Source organism: Myotis yumanensis, unplaced genomic scaffold (genome assembly GCF_028538775.1).
Source record: "Myotis yumanensis isolate MYYU_CA2020_CCGP unplaced genomic scaffold, mMyoYum1.0.hap1 SCAF_7, whole genome shotgun sequence".
In the NCBI taxonomy this organism is placed as follows: domain Eukaryota; kingdom Metazoa; phylum Chordata; class Mammalia; order Chiroptera; family Vespertilionidae; genus Myotis; species Myotis yumanensis.
This window is the reverse complement of record NW_027223758.1, coordinates 21,826,490-21,842,929: the sequence shown is the minus strand read 5'-3', so window position 1 is coordinate 21,842,929 and position 16,440 is coordinate 21,826,490. Positions and strand designations below refer to the sequence as shown.

Here is a 16,440-nt window from a genome sequence, read left to right as displayed (position 1 = left end):
CCCTTTAACATTCATCCCCTTCCCTCTTGTAACCACCATGCTGTTGTCTGTGTCTAAGCATTTTTGTTTGTTTTTCTTGTTTGTTCATTTGTTGCTTTCAGTTTCATATCCCACATAAGAGTAAAATCATATGGTTCTTGACTTTTTCTGTCTGATTTATTTCTTTGTTTTCCTTTTTATTGAATTTATTGGGAGTGACACTAGTTAACAAAATTATACAGTTTCAGTTGCACAATTCTACATAATCTGTACACTGTATTGTATGTTTACCACACCAAAATTAAGTCTCTGTCCATAACCATTTTCTGTCTGACTTATTTCGCTTAGTATGATAGTCTCAAGATCTTTAAAAGCGTGTGTGTGTGTGTGTGCGCAACCAACTTTCTATATATTCTTGTAATTTTTAGCCATTGATTCTAATTTTTTTCCTGTGGAGCATAACTGATGACATGTATTTTCTTCTTAAATACCTGAAGACCACTTTCATGAGTTGTCTCTTATTATAGCATAATATTGAATTGCCATGTTAGCACACTTAATAATAGCAGTAATTCTTGGGTTTTGTTAAATATATACCTGTTTATCTCCCTCTTGAGGCTACAGATTGGTGTCTTTCAATTTTTATGTTACCTCCTACAGCAATATCCTGCCCTTATGTTCTTAATAAACACTTGATATTATATATTTGTTGAAATGAGCTACAAGCAATTGAATTTGTAGCACCTCTGACCAATAGCACATTCAGCACTGGGGACTTGATACAATGAACCAGATTGGCTCTGATTTTTAAAAAATGATTTATTTGATTTATAAATAATAACATACTTTTTACTGGTATTTTTTATTGAAATAAAATAAAATGGCGTGAAACAGGAAAACATCACTAACATGAAAACATTTCATCGCTATTTCGATTCTTTGTCATTGCCTATACAGCATGTGTAATTTTTTGTAGTTGCCGTGACATATGTACAAGGTTTTAATGAATCAATATGAAGCCAGGAAGCAACTTTCACTCTGTCCCAAAAACCATTTGGCACGTTTTAGCTCATCTCTCTGGCTGTGATGATTATAATTTGGCTATGTTCTGTATCTCACAAGGAAACCTCATCAGGGTAGAGGGAAAAGAGATGCCAAATGTACAGTGTAATGACTATTTATAGCTTTCTGCTGTGCAGTTTGTCTACCTAGTGTGTAGGGAGAGGAGCAGCTGTTAACCTTCCTGGTGAACAAGATAACATGGCAGGAGACCTTCGGGCTGCCTCTAGTGAGAAGGAAAGAGAGGCAGTGCCTGCAGTCAAGGTGCCAAAGCAGCGCAGTCATTACTTTCCATCAGACTCCCAGTGTTCTCTTTCCATGTCTGTATTAGTACATTGGAACGCCTGGGCTCAGTTGCCATGAATGGAATGATTCAGTGTCTTAATTTTTTCCTAATAAAATGTTTTGAATTTCCTTAGATTTCTTTAAAATTGATCCAGATGAGCCTTTTATATATTATATTCTTCTCTGTAGGAAATAATGCATATTTGATATATTTTAATGAAACATTTTGTAGGCAGTAGGGTACACAGGGCAGTAGCACAAGTTCAAATACAGGTTCTTGTACCAACAGCCATTATTTGTTTGTTTAAACTTTTATGTTGAAATAATTATAGGAAATTACAAAAATAGTACAAAGAATCCTTTCTATCCTTCACCTTCACCTGTATAAGCCTCCCCCAAAGGTGATATACAATAAAAGGCTAATATGAAAATTGTCCCCTCAACTGGGAGTTTGACCAAGGGGTGGGGCCGTCCGTCCAACTGCCTGCAGCCCCTCCCCTTGACCGGCCCTTCCCCCGGCCAGCCTCTCCCACCCCATCTGGGCAGGGCCTACTGGCCAACCTTCTGCGTCCCCTCCCCTTGGCTGGCCTGGCCCCATCTGCCTCAATTGGGGCAGGCCGGATGGACCTCACCCATGCATGAATTCATGCACCAGGCCTCTAGTATAGCTATAATACAATATCGAAACCAGGAAATTGACATTGATACATTACTATTAACTAGACTATAGATGTTATTACCTTATTTTACCATTGTTAACTTGCATTCATGTGTGTGTGGGTGTAGTTTTGTTCCAGGTCTAGATTCTCATTCTCTCTTATGCTAACCCTTTGTAGTGTCATCCACCTCTCTACCCTCCTCCTGTTCTTTATCTCTGTAGTTTTGTCATTTTGAGAATGTTATATAAATGGAATCAGATAACATGTAAACTTATGAGATTGAATTTTTACTAAGCATAAAACCTTTGAGGTTCAGAATGTGACATGTATCTGTAGTTCATTCCTTTTTATTCTGAGTAGTAGTCCATTGCATGGGTATACCAAAGTCTTTTCAGCCATTCACCAATTGGAGGACATTTGGGTTCTCTTCAGTGTTTTGCAATAACTAATAGAGCTGCTATAAGGATTCATACAGACAGGTTTTTGTATGTAGTTGCATATAGGATGATATGTTTACTGTGACTAGGTCCTTGTATTATTTTGCATTAATCCTGTTGATAAAAAAATTTTGTTCTTTGAATTATATTTTTGGAGACAGTTTCACCTGTACCACAATCACAGAAAAATATTTTGAAGGAGATATAATTTTTATTTACTTGTGAATATAGGCTGAGTAATGAAAAAGTGGTTAACTTTCCAATTCTAATGGGCTGGCTTTGGCTAAAGATTAATTCAATTTGCCATAAAAAGAATTTTAAAGTGGATAGTGAAGAAGGATGATTTGTTTATTTAATTATTCCTGTACTTACTCCCACATGCCAAGGATAGGTACATTTACATTGTGGTGAATCATAGGTCAAGTAGTAATATTTTAATGAATGTATAAGATATACTACGACAAATCATTTTATAGCATTTCATAGTGAACAATCCATCTTAAGGCTTCTGTAAGTGAAGAAATAATAAAGTAAAAAATGTAAATGTTGTTTTCCTATAGCTGAGGATGAGAAATTAGGGTTCTTTTATGTAGTTTTTTTATTGGAATTATATAAATGTAATACATTTTCCTCTCATAGATAGCAGCACTAGAAATAAACTATCATACTATGAAAGTACTCCTACTATTATTACTAATATTACTATTAACAATTCTTCTTTTGGGAAAACCAAAACCAGTTTTAGGGATGACAGTTTCAAACCTACATTTGGGAAAAAAGCAGCCAGGAAAAAGCCTCATAAGGTCTCTTTCCACATGTGAGATTCCCAGAAAGTCTCCCATTTTGCAGAACATAGATATAAAAATAATCCTGCAATGTAGTTTTTTAATTTAAATTAAAATTTTTTTTATTGTTGACACTAATACAGATATCTCCCATTTCCCCCCAACTTTAACCACTTCTCTCCAGCCCTTGCCACCCCTCCCCTGGCCTTCACCATTCTGTTGGGCTGTGTCTATGGGCTATGTATATATATTCTTTGACAACTCTCTTCACCTTCTTTTATTCAATACCCTTTCACTTCTCCCCTCTGACCTCTGTCAGACTGTTCTATGTATCCATGCCTCTGGTTCTATTTTGTTCATCAGTTTATTTTGTTCATTAGATTCCACATACTAGTGAGATCATATGGTATTTATCTTTATCTAAGTGGCTTATTTTGCTTAGCTTATAATCTGCATGCTGTGACAATGGGTAAGAGTTCCTTCTCTATAGCCACATAGTATTCTATTGTGGAAATGTACCACAGCTGTATTATCCATTCATCTACTGATGGGAACTTCGGCTGGTTCCAGATCTTGGCTATTGTAAATAATGCTGATATGAACATAAGGGTGTATCTATTCTTTCTGATTGGTGTTTTGGGATTCTTAGGATGTATTCCTAGAAGTGGGGTCACTGGGTCAAGGGTACTTCCATTTTTAATATTTTGAGCAATCTCCATACTGTTTTCTATCGTGGCTGCACCATTTGCATTCCCACCAAGAGTGCACAAGGATTCCTTTTTCTCCACATACTCACTAGCACTTGTTTGTTGATTTACTGAATTATTTGTCTTCCTGATATTGAGTTGTATCAGTTCTTCATATATTTTGGAAATTAACCCCTTTTAAGATGTATCACTGGCAAATATGTTCTCTCATATAGTGGGTTCCCCTTTCATTTTGTTGATGGTTTATTTTGCTGTGAAAAAGCTTTTTAGTTTGATGTAGTCCCATTTGTTTATTTTTTTCCTTTGTTTCCCTTGCCCTATATGGGTAAAAATATGACTATGTAAGATGTCTGAGATTGTATTGCCTATGTTTTCTTCTAGAATTTTTATGGTTTTGTGACTTATAGTTAAGTCTTTAATCATTTTGGGTTTATTCTTGTGTATGCTGTAAGTTGGTGGTCTAATTTCATTTTTTTGCATGTACCTGTTCAATTTTCCCAATATCATTTATTGAAGAAACTGTTTTTACTCCATTGTATGCTCTTGACTTCTTTGTCAAATATTAATTATCCATAAAGGCGTGGGTTGATCTCTGGGCTTTCTGTTCTGTCCCATTGGTCTATATGTCTGTTCTTGTGCCAGTACCAGGCTGTTTTGATTACAATGGCTTTGTAGTATAGTTTGATATCTGGTATTATGATCCCTCTAATTTTGCTCTTCTCTCTCAAGATTGCTGAGCCTATTCAGGGTCTTTTTTGATTCCATATAAATCTGGAATATGCCAGTGGTATTTTAATAGGAATTGCATTGAATCTATAGATTGCTTTAGGTACTATGGACTTTTTATTTTGTTAATTCTTTCAATCTATGAACAGTATCTTCCTCTTGTTTGTATTTTCCTCTATTTCTTTTTTTCAGTGTTCTATAGTTTTCTGAGTACAGGTCTTTTACTTCCTTAGTTAAGTTTATTCCTAAGTACCTTATTTTTTGTTGTGGCAATAGTAAATAGAATTACTGTCTTGGTTTCTTTTTCTGATAGTTCATTATCAATAATAATAAAAGCATAATATGCTAATTAGACAGGACTAATTAGCAAAAATTAGAAACGATGAAGCTAGGGCTATGAGGGAAGCCCGGATCTCAGGTGCCTGCCGGTGGCCAGAGGGAAGCTCAGGTCCCGGGTGCCAGAGGGAGTGGTGCTGGCAGACGGGGGAAGGAAGGCCTACTCTTGCATGAATTTTGTGCATTGGGCCTCCAGTTGGTATATAAAAATGCCACCCATAATTTCTGGGTATTAATTTTGTATCCTGCTACAGTTTTACTTCTTCTTCTTTTTTGTTGCAATTTGAATGCCTTTTATTTATCCCTCTTGTCTGATTGCGTTGGCTAGGACTTCCAGTACTGTGTTGACTAAAAGTGGTGAAAGCAGACATCCCTGTCTTGTTCCTGACTTTAAGGGAAACACTTTTAGTTTTTCCCCATTAAGTATGATGTTGGCTGTAGGGTTGTCATATATGGCATTTATTATGTGGAGATATGATCCCTATATTTGTACTTTGCTGAGAGTTTTTATCATAAAAGGGCGCTGAATTTTATCAAATGCTTTTTCTGCCTCTATTGATATGAGCATGTGATTTTATCTTTCATTTTGTTTATGTGATGTATCACATTCATTGATTTGTTAATATTTTATCAGCCTAGCATCCCCAGAATAAATCCCACTGGGTCATGGTGTATGATCTTTTTAATGTATTGCTGGATCTGATTTGCTAATATAGTGTTGAGAATTTTAGCATTGATGTTCATCAGGGATATTGGCCTATAATTCTTTTTTCTTTGTACTGTCTTTATCTGGTTTTGGAATTAGGATAATGCAGGCCTTGTAAAAAGAGCTTGAAATCTTCCCTACTTTTGAGTTTTTTGGAATAGTTTGAAGAAGATAGGTGTTAGTTCTTCTTTGAATGTTTGGTAAAATTTGCCTGTGAAGCCATCCAATCAAGGACTTTGGTTTGCTGGGAGTTTTTATTATTATTATTATTATTATTATTATTATATTACTGCTTTAATTTCATTAATTGTTATTGGTTTATTCAGGTTTTCTGATTCTTTCTGATTTAGTTTTGGAAGACTGTATGTTTCTAGGAATTTGTTCATTTCACCTACGTTGTCCAATTTGTTGGCATATAGTAGTTCATAGTATTTTGTTACTAGCCTTTGTATTTCTGTGATGTCAGTTGTTACTTCTCCTCCTTTATTTCTGATTTTATTTATTTGGGTCCTCTATCTTTGTTTCTTGATGAGTCTGCCTAGAGTTTCATCAATCTTGTTTATCTTTTCAAAGAACCAGCTCTTGTTTTATTTTTGTACAGTATTGTGTTTTTAGCCTCTATGTTATTTATTTCACTCTGATTTTTTAATGTCATTTTTGTTGTTTAATTTTTATTGATTTCAGAGAAAGGAAGAAGGAAGAGGGAGAGAGAGAGATAGAAACATCAGTGATGAGAGAGAACTATTCATCGACTTCCTCTTGCACAACCCCTGCTGGGGATCGGGCTCACAAACCAGTCATGTGCCTTGCCTGGGAATTGGACTGTGACCTTTTGGTTCATGAGTTGATGCTCAACCACTGAGCAATACTGGCCAGGCTTACTCTAATATTTATTATTTCTTTCCTTCTACTTACTCTGGGCTTTGCTTGTTATTCTTTTTCTAGTTCTTTAAGGTGTAGGGGTAGATTGGTTATTTGAGGTTTTCCTGGTTTCTTGCCTAGCCTTCTAAGCCCCAGGCTATGTTAGTGACTCCTCAGCAGGGCTTAAAATGCAGGGTGGGGTGAGCAGAATTCCAGAGGGCTGGGGGAGTGGAATACTGGAGGGTAGAGGGAGTGGCTTTTTCCTAGGCTGATGCCACTTGGAGAGGGTTGTTCTAAGAAAAATGACTGCCATAGTATCAGAAGTCGGACTGAGTCTCTCAGTGCCACTTTCCATGTTGACTGGGCCAATAGGAATGATACTGTAGATGAGGGAACCAGTCCCCTGGGAGGGTAAGCAGCTGTGCTTGTATTAGGATGAGGGGATTGGGGAAGTAGTTTTTAATTCTGCTGGTAGTTAACAATAAGTACAAATACTGTCTGCCATGGTTTCATTTTTATAATTGCATGAATTATCAGAAGTCCATTCTAGTAAATCTAATTAAAAGTTGACCTTTATGATGATGGTAGATGACATTTCATGAGGCCCAGAGGCTTTCTACCTTATGTGTAACTAATTTGGAATTCTCAATTCTCTTTTGCTTAAACAATTAAAAACTTATACAGTAAAATTGAAGAATTTTTTCTGTATACTTCTACTAATTTTAACTAAAGGGAATGTATATGGAGTGTATATTTTGTTACTTATAAAGGTCAACCTAATTTCTAAAAGTTTTTTTCCTTCTTTATTTGTGACTTCAGGGGAGCTGTTACTTGTGGGTTGAAAAACATCTGGATGATACTCACTGTGTTCTATTGACTATTGATTTACTTAATTTTTATTCAGTTAAGGCCTTGTTAGGTATGTGTATGAAAATGGAAAAATGACATTGATCTCTGAATTTCAATAATTAATTCATATAAAAATTACTCTCCATAAATAATACTGAAAAAAAATAATTCATCAATAGAAAGTAGATATCCTCCCCTGGCCAGTGTGGCTTGGTTGGAGTGTTGTCCCTTACACCAAAAGGTGGTGGGCTCTTTTCCCTATCAGGGCATATACCCTGGTTACAGATTTGATCCCCAGTTGTGGGGATATTCCTCTCTCGCATCAATGTTTTCTTTCTCTCTCTTTCCATCCAAACTTTCTCTCTCTCTCTCTCTCTCTCTCTCTCTCTCTCTAGATATCCTTGCATTTTCATGAAATAAAAATATATTAAACTTTATCAGTTTTAGAGAACTTACTGGTTTTTATTAACTTTGTGTTTGATGAATGGTCCTTCATGAAGTAAATTCTACATACTTAAAAAGGAAAGAGTTAATGCTTGATATTTGATTAAGAGCAATCTTCTTATTTATAGCTCAGACTTGGTGCTTTTGATTGAAAATGGTGTTTTTTGATTGAAAATGGTTTATTAAACTTCGTGTTATATAAAGGAAGATTTTAGCCATTTTGATAAGAAGGAAAGGTTGAGAATTATTTTCATCATTCTTAGCTGGTTTTGCTTTCTAGTTGTAGAAGCAGCTCATGCTTGCTTCAGAATAGGGACAGAAATATTTTATTTTGACATACAATCAGTGCAAAGGCAGTGGCTGTTCCACTATACTTTTCGTTTTTATAACTGTTTGAAGAAACAAGTTTATGGCATGAAACTTCCCCAGCTTCTTTTGACTTTGAGTTACAATCTGATTTGCTTTGTTAGGGTTTAATTTTGTGATATGCCACACCTCTATTATGTCCAAAACTAAACTTCAGGGTAGAGGAATATTTTTCTACAGTGGATTGTGAATAGAATAAATACCAGAGAATTATGTTTAAATGAATGTGTCAGTATAGGAATGTTAGGCACACCTCCCCACATCAACAACTTGTTAATGTGCAATCAGTCCCTGCAGTTGCTATGAACTTGGAGCTTAATGAACAGGTGGAGAAAGAGGATGAATCCCAATCCAAAATGGATCTGACAGCTTATCAGGCAATTTCGCTGATTGCTAATCCATTTCATTTGGCAACTTAATTTATCACACAGTTATAATTTTCATCCCATGGGTTTCCAGGTGGAAATTAATTCAGAAACATGCCCCGTACTATGGGGTTGAAGAGACCTGTTTAAGCTTTGTGAGGATGTTTAGAAATAAGGTATTTTAAATGCATAAAACAGGAATCTCTTACAATTCCACTTGTATATTCAGGTCTTCCTTAAAATATATAAATGAGAGTATATCATGACAGTGAACTATGGTTTATTTGTTTCTATAAGAAAATTTCTAAATTAAATATACAACTTTTTCATTTTAATTCATTGGTGAAATAGCTACTAAAATGTGTTAAATAATCTTCTGAATATAATTCTTTATGTGGAGAAAAATTACTCGTCTTAAACATGTTTTATAGTATTCATAGCAAGAACTAATGAGCAAAATAATTTCTTAAATTATTTCTTACATTTTCTGAGTACTTACAAATTCTCTAATTAGACTGATTTACAGCTCATTATTTTATTTAAAATGTCTATTAAAGCACTATTCTTTAATAATAAGGAAGAAATGCAACCTTTCATACTCTGACTCTGTTTAGAATTTGCAAGGATGAGCCTCAATAATTGAGCTTGGCTATGGTTTAAAATAAGTTCGAAACCAGAAATACATTTTCTTCACTTTTTAAATACTTGATTTATAGTGCATGGAAAATGAAATTGAATATTGATTCTTAAAAAATAAATATATCTTGTAAAAATGGCAGAATAAAAGAACAAAATAAAAATGATAGAGTGAGTGATGTCCAAAGCTTAAAGACAGGAGCCTTCTCCTAAGATGTCATCTTCTCTCGGCATCTGTAACTCTGAGAGGCTGTTGGGGATGAAATGCTAGAGGAGATTAGTTGTGAACTGTTACATTTTATAAGAAGATTGAGGAAGTCTGGTAAATCATGTCTAAGAAGGGATTTGAAGAATGAGGAATGGAGCATAAGATCAATAAGATCTATGATATAACTCCAGGAAGGGACACTAGGGAATTCCTTATAATTTCTCAAGCCCTGAAGCACCTTCAAGAAGAATTTAAGTCAGTGAAAAATAATTGAGATGACAGGAAACCACAAACTGACATAACACTATCATTGATTGGATGTGTCAGGCAAATTGTAGCTATCATTCTCATGACCAGGCTGTTTAAAGTAATGTCTTCATAATCTAGAGGGGCTCAGTGTTGAATCATCCTGGCACCTTTCCCAAATCCCCTCTCTGAGTCTTTGGCATTTTTCCCTGGAACACTTTGCAGACTTGCAACCTTGTCATTTCAGAAACTGGACTTTCGTTTTTTACCTTTCAAGGAGAATGGTCACTGAGTCCACTACAAGTCCTTGGGAAGCAAGCTAAAAGAAAAAATATATAGTTAAGGCATTGTTTGACTTTTCCGACCTTACCTATGAGAGTAATGATTGTGTTAAACTTCAGTAAGCATCAGAATCACTGGGAAGCTGGTTTTAAATGATGATTCCCTGTCTCCACCACCTGAGGATTCAAGTTCAGTAGGTATAGGAGGTGCCCTTGGAATCTCCAATTAACAAGCTCCAATTAATGATGCAGCGATTCTGATACAGGAGTCTGTATGCTCTTCTTTGGGAATAATTTTCCTAAAATCTAGGGCTTAGAGCATGCCAAGAAAGGTACATGCACTTGCTCTCTCTGGTACTCTTTTTAAGACATTTTGAAAAATTTCTCTCCTAGGGCTATCACAGATTTGTCTTGGAAAGAACTGTATCTCCTATTTTCTTAAAAACAACCTAGGCTTTAATATTTGCCCTTTCCATTCTTTCTCTTCCTTTCCCTTTCATCTCTTACCCTCTCCTTTTCTCTGTCCCTTCCTTCTTTCTAATGCATATTGTGCTAGAATTTGTGTCTAATTCTTTGCCAAACATTGGGATGATAGACATTCTTTGTTTTAAAGGAGCTTATACTCTCTAGGCAGATACATCCTATATAATAAAAGCCCAATATGCTAAGCATACGGTCGTCTGGTCATCCATTCAACCAATCAAAGCGTAATATGCTAATGATATGCTAAAGCCGCTCAACTGCTCGCTATGACATGCACTGACCACCAGGGGGCAGACAGTCGACCAGTCACTATGATGTGCACTGACCACCAGGGGGCAGACAGTTGACTGGTCGCCAGTTTCTATGATGTGCACTGACCACCAGGGGCAGATGCTCTGACTGATAGGGTAGCTTGCTGCTGGGGCCTGGCCGATTGGGACTAGGCAAGACAGGCCCTGGAGCCCTCCTGTGGTCCTTCCCTGGCTGGCCAACCTCCCGTGTTTCTCCCCAGCCCCAATCCGTGCACCCGTGGGGTCCCTTGGCCTGGCCTGCGCCCTCTCACAATCCGGGCTGAGGATCACCCCCCCCCCCACACCCCCCCACCCCTAGTGCATGAATTTTGTGCACCGGTACTCTAGTATATGCATAAACAACTATATGATACAGAGCTAATGACAAGTGGCATTGGAGAAATATAAGCCCAGTGTCAGGGAAGGATTCATTATTGTGAATATGGACACCAGGAAAGACTTTATAGGTCTTTATACTAAAGTCTCAAGACTTTATAGAGCATTGAGGAGAATAGTATTTCAGTAGGCAGAGAGACAAGAATTGAAAGAACAAAGGCTTAAGGCATGAGAAAGTCTGGCCTGTTGGGGAAATGGTGCATCAGTTTTTTTGCTTGTGACTCTGTGGAAATATTGGACAAGGACTAAGGAGACTGGGGTTCAAATGCTGCTATGGACCTGATCAGCTAGGTTTTGGTGACCTCCATTATACGTTTACATGTATCGTTGTCTTACTTTATTGGTTCTAATCTTTGGTTTATCTTTTTTGCTTTACTGACTTATCTGAAAGGATAGTGGGTAGTATTTCCTGTCTTAACTTTATGGACTATCTCTGATTTACCCCCATACCAATAACCCATTAATTCAGTAGGGAAAGTAGTAAAGTTTCAGTGATAGGCTGAAAAACATGCTGCCTCCCCCCACCCCATCTCCCCCCAAAAAAGATATTCACCTTGGGAGTTTATGAATATTACCTTAGATCAGCAGTTCTCAACCTGTGGGTCTCGACCCCTTTGGGGGTCGAACGACTCTTTCATAGGGGTCGCCTAAACACATCCTGCATATCAGATATTTACATTACGATTCATAACAGTAGCAAAATTACAGTTATGAAGTAGCAACAAAAATAATTTTATGGTTGGGGGTCACCACAACGTGAGGAACTGTATTAAAGGGTCGCGGCATTAGGAAGGTTGAGAACCACTGCCTAAGATGGTAGAAGTGATACAGTTAAGGATCTTGAGATTTGAGCACACATAGAGGAAAAGGCCATGTGAAGACAGAGATGAGAGATTTGAAGATGCTAGCCTTGAAGATTAGAGTGATGTGGCAATAGAGAAGGAATACTGCAGCCACCAGAGGCTGGAAGAGGTGAGGGCCTTCTCCCCTAGAGTCTCCAGAAGAACGACAGTCCTGCTGAAACTTTGGTTTCTGCCCAGTGAAACTGATTTTGGACTTCTGGTCTCCAGAACTGTGAGAGGATAAATGTGTTTTGTTTGAAGCCTTATAGTTTGTGGCATTTTTATAGCAGTTTTAGGTAACTAATACAGTTGTTAAGAAGTTAAGCTTTGAAATTAGAATGATAGGGAACTTGTTAGTGTGACCTTAGACTAGTTCCTTAGGTCTCTAAGTGCTTATAGAGTAGTTCTGAGGAGGAAATTACCTAACATGTATGTATGTAGTTTATATGGTTTCCAGTTCCTGATACATATACTGCTCATATGTATCAGGAACTGCTTAATAACTGTTCAGTGCGATGGTGATGGTGATGATGATGATGCTGATGCCAATGGTAAGAGGATAAATCAATATAAAGCAAAAGGGGGGAAACCCAAATGGATCCATTGTGCTCTGTTAGGATTTCTAATTGAATAAACTACAGATCTCTTATTTCCGAGTAATTTATAAAATGTCCCATGTAAATGGCAATTAGTAAAACCTCCAATAAGAAGCCATTCAGTGTAATAGGATTCTGTAACAAAAATTCCTCAAGTTGGGTTTATGTTCCATGAGGAAGACAATGAGAGATCTTATCTTTATGGATGAGGCTTCTTTTTTTCTTTTTCTTTTTTCTTTTCTTTTGTTTAACTTATGGTTCCTCAGATAGCCTGAAGCTTGTGAGGAGACACCTTTGATATAAAAACTCTAGTTTGGGAGCTGGCACAGGTGATCTCAGTAGAGATACAATGTGTTCATCAATTAGAAGGTCATATAGCTTTTAATTCTTCCAGCAGTTCTAGGAATTGGAATTGAGATTTATGCCTGGATGGTGTGGCTCAGTGGTTGAGTGTCGACCTATGAACCAGGAGTTCATGGTTTGATTACTGGCCAGGGCATATGCCTGGGTTGCAGATTCGATTCCCAGTGCAGGAGACAGCCGATATGATTCTCTCTCATCATTGATGTTTCTCTCTCTCTTCCTCTCTAAACTCAATAAAAATATATTTTAAAAAAGAAATTGCGATTTATATCTTTCTTTAGTGCTATATGTGGCTACTCATGACAATGATTAGGAGTAAATAAAGATCAAAACCAAAAAAGTATAAAACATAAATACACAAATAATAGTGATCATGACTGTTCCTTATGAAAATTGAGATCCAGTAAATAACCTTACTGTCCAAATTTTGAGTGTTAAAACATTATCCTTCAAACATAAAATAGCCCACTCTGTTAGTGAGTCAAGCTATTGTTAGATCAGTAGATACACTGAGCCATATGTGCAAGCATTGGGTAGATCGACTTGCATTGTGATAGAACTGATGCAACTTAAGAATCAGGTGGGTCTGATTTGTGAGTCTTGGGACTTCAGTCACTTGGCAGCAATGACAGGTCTCATCCTGCTGTAGTGGGTGGACTTGAGGTAGTGAACTATTTTATTCATTCTGTCAGACTGAGACTTCCACCCATGACTTTTTCCTTCTCAGCAATTATTAAAATACAACTGACAAATGAAATCTCACTATAGTATTCAACCCTACATGTACTATGTTTTGACTATGCATACATACCTATGATAAAGTTTAATTTATAAATTAGGCATAGTAAGAGATTAACAATAACAGCTAATAAAATAGAACAATCAGAGCAATATACTGTAATAAAAGTTATATGAATGTGGTATCTCCCTTGCTGATAACTGAGGTGACTACTAAGTGACTAATGGGCAGATAACATATATAACGTGGATACTCTGGATAAAGGGATAATACATATCTGGGAGGAACAGAGCAGGATAGCTAAATATTTCATTCTGCTACTCAGAATGGCACACAATTTAAAATTTATGAATTGTTTATTTCTGCCATTTTCCATGTAATACTTTCAGATTATGGTTGACTCTGGGTATTTGAAACTGCAGGAAATGAAACCACAGATAAGGGGGAACTACTTTATTTGATTGATTGATTGATTGATTGATGAGAGAGAGAGAGAGAGAGGATGAGAGAAACATCCATTTGAGAGAGAAACATCAATCGGCTTCCTCCCACATGTGCCCTGACTGAGGAATGAACCAGAACCTGGATATATGCCCTGACTGGGAATCCAACCTGCTACCTTTTAGTGTATGGGGCGACACTTCAACCAATAGAGCCACGCTGGCCAGGGTGGGGATTACTGTATTTTAAATTTTTCTTCTGGCAAACTCTTTGCTCCTTGAAGGAATATGTATTTGAATAGAAGACATTACATAGATGGACAGTATACTGTACAGAAATTCTGTATAACTATATAATGCTTCCATCTGTTCATTTTTCACTTTTGTCATATTGACTGTCCTATCTTAGATTCCTGAGGCAATCTTACACCCTCCCCTGCACAGTCAACATCATAGGGCCCACAACAATCCTTTCCAGTGTGAGAGGAATACATTAGTTTTTTGGGATTAGAGACTTTGTGTCATCTTCTTCCAAATTGTAGTTTAACTCAAGCTGGCACCAAACTAATGTTTTTTAACAAGCTTGTCATCAGACAAGAGAATGAGGCTATCTCTGTAGCCTGCTACCGCAGAGAAATTAGTTTGTGCTATGAACAAATGCAGAGAATAGGTACATGTTTCAGTCTTTGAAGCATAGTTACCACTGTAATCTGCCGACTTTGCCAGAAAGTATTTGATTCTTATCATATGAGCCCTATTTTAACAAACCTATTTTGAATGTCACAAAACTTCAAGTAATTTATACTTTTACATTGATTAGCTAAAGCTCCATTTTTTTTTGTCTCTGATAAATCTAGTTATCTCTTCAATGTATACCCTACCCATGACTATTTCTAGGTATCTCACCAAACTGTCTCAGTGGCCAGTAATCTCTCTCCTACTCAAGCCCTCCTTGTTTGAAGGAGTCTCACCTTCACTGGCATGCAGCATCCATGGTGAAAGGGTAAGGAGGAAAACCATGACCTCCGCTCCATGTTTCATCTGGTCACCTAGGCTGTCCCAAAAAATCTTCCAGTTCTGTATGTTGGTAGTCTTTTTTAGAGAAGAAAATATCAAGTCATGTTTCCCCAGACATCAAGCTACCTGAAGAAGGCTCCTAAAGTAGAGGGGTTCTAAAACCAAGCCTAAAATTTGAAGACATAGGTAATCATCCTTGTGGCCTCTGCATACATTGTGTAGACTGATGGATGTCAGTGAGTATTTCTGGCAGGTTTAAGGCTTAGGCAAGAGAGGAAAGGGAAGAATCAAGGAAGAATAGAAAATGGTGAAGAGGTTTACGTAAAGGGCAAGGAAATAAAATTGATATGTCTGTAATAGCAGTGGTAACATTTTCCTAATAATTGTTATAAATGCAGCTTAGTAATTGCCTGAGGATACTTACCTTTCCTTACTGGTATTTAGAATATATCTTTTTCCTCTAAGAGTCTTTTAACTCCTTGTTTCTAGTTTCTATTATGTGTATTTAGTTTTGGAAAAGAATAAGAAGTATATGCTGGTTCCAGTGGTATTTGTTTTTTCATTTTTTTCTCTTGAACCATACTTACGTTGCTCCCCAAAACAAATGACAAGCTTCAATGGATGAATTGTTTCTACTATTTATATAAATTTAGTATAAGTTGCATGTGACTCCTATTGCATGCATTAAATTCTCCTAGGGGAAATGTGGCCCAGATATAACATTTTATTGAGTGTTTCTTGAAATTGGTATAGAGTTATTTTTCCTTTCCATTCCATTTTTTATGCTTCATTGAATTGAAATTTTATTATTTCATCTCATGCATAATGCCATCTTTAGAAGAAATGTGAAATAATGTGAACTACTTTTTCAATTACATGTCCATTAAGGCTAGAAATTAACTAGGGACTTAATGGGTTAATGTGCTTCTCCCCCTTTATCTCCTATGTCCTAGATTTCAGCATTAGCTCAATTGGCTACTTAAAATTACCCTACTCTTATCCTTGTTTCTAATGGAGTTGTTCTTCTATTTAAAAATTTTATCACACAACTTGTTATAATTGTTTGGAATTTTTTGCATGATTACTAGAACTAAAATGTCAAACGTGTGTAGGTTATGGTTATAAAATAATGAACCACAGTGAGATATTACTTGACACTCACCAGGATGGCTAGAATTTAAAAAAGGAGAGGGGAATAATAAGTCTTGGAGGGATGTAGAGAATTGAGAACCCTCATGTATTCTGGTGGAATGTAAAATGGTGAAGCTGCTGTGAAAAATTTTTTTTGTCAGTTCCTCAAAAATTTAAACATAAAATCATATGACTCAGCAATTCTGCT

At 36.6% G+C, this 16,440-nt stretch overlaps 1 protein-coding gene across 3 annotated transcripts in view; it reads left to right on the top strand.

Moving 5' to 3' along the window:
• MACROD2 (mono-ADP ribosylhydrolase 2) overlaps nt 1–16,440 on the top strand; it is a 1,930,060-nt gene that overhangs the window by 75,676 nt on the left and 1,837,944 nt on the right. The window lies entirely within an intron of this gene.